Genomic DNA, 1,324 nt, shown 5'->3' on the forward strand with positions numbered 1-1,324 from the left:
GAGATTAACAACTGTTGAAGAGACCACAGAAAAGGATAGTGCTAGCAAAACCTTTGAGGGGCTGGAATTATGGCAGGGGCTGCCCACAACTGTTGAAACTATGGAAGAGTCAGAGCCTTTGCTAGAGGTGCCACCCAAAGCAGAGGGAGAGGGGGAGAGAGAGGGAGAGGGAGAAATACCCTGTTTTCCCCTCTGCCTCTTCCAATCTCTTGCCAGGCCCTCCTACTGGCTGAATCTAACCAGAAATGTGGGAAGTACAGTTTGCTTAGTTCAAGCCACCATGTTACAGAGCAGAGCAAAGGAAGAGTGGGGAATGGGTTGGAGAGAAAATATACAGTAAAATAAATGACTTTGTTGAGGCCACCCCAGCCATAGATGTTTTTGCCAAAGGAAAGAAGGTAACAGGAAAGGTCCTGAGTAGGAAAGTTCCTTTCTAGATAGAATTGAGTACCTATGACGTGCTGTTCATTGTAGAAGAGATAGACATGAGATGACCAGTTGTTCCTATTTGTATCAATCTTAAAGCCTAGCAGGAGTCGGCACTTAAAGATTAAAATAAATTGCAATCATTATCTTAATAAAGAATTCATAAGGTATTGTAGAGAATATAGCTGGAAGGCCTAATTTCCTATGGAAGTCAAGGAGATTTTCCTGGAGAAAGCAGTATTTAAGAACGAGTAGGAGTTAGAAGCGGAAAGTGAAGGGTGTGAAAGAGGGAGGAGGTGAATCCAGAATAAGGAATAATATCAGCATGAAAGGAACACAGGAAATGCTGTGTTAGAAGAATGGCTATGAGGAGGAAGGAACATTAAGGTAGATGGGACTGGGTAGGAAGGCTGAGTCAGGTCACAAAAAGCTTTGTAGGCCATGTTGGAGAGTTTAGACCTTATTATAAAGGCAATGGTAGGTTACTAAAAGTTTTAATTAGGATAGCAACAATCAAATTTATGGTTTAAAAAAATAGCTCCAAACTAGTGGTTGTGAGTGCAGTAGTCCAGATGAAAGAAGATGTTGACTTGGATCAATGTAGTGAATGGGGATGGTGGAACATTCTAGAGATATTTGGAAGGTTGAAACAGCAGTGTTTGGCAATTAATTGTCTATGTAGGTGAGAGGAGGAAGGATTATGTGTGGACCCCTGGATGGAAAGCAGTGCCAGCTGTTAAAATGAGGAGCATAGTCGGTGGTGCAATCTAGATAGTTAAGAATCCGGAGGTTGGCAAAATTTCTCTTTAAAGGGCTGTTGTTGTTGTTGTTGTTGTTATGTGCTGTTGAGTTGGACCCAACTCATAACGACCCCTCCTTGGGTTTCCGAGGCATTATC

Source organism: Orycteropus afer, unplaced genomic scaffold (genome assembly GCF_000298275.1).
Source record: "Orycteropus afer afer isolate SDZICR_OR568_19922 unplaced genomic scaffold, OryAfe1.0 scaffold00892, whole genome shotgun sequence".
Lineage (NCBI taxonomy): Eukaryota > Metazoa > Chordata > Mammalia > Tubulidentata > Orycteropodidae > Orycteropus > Orycteropus afer.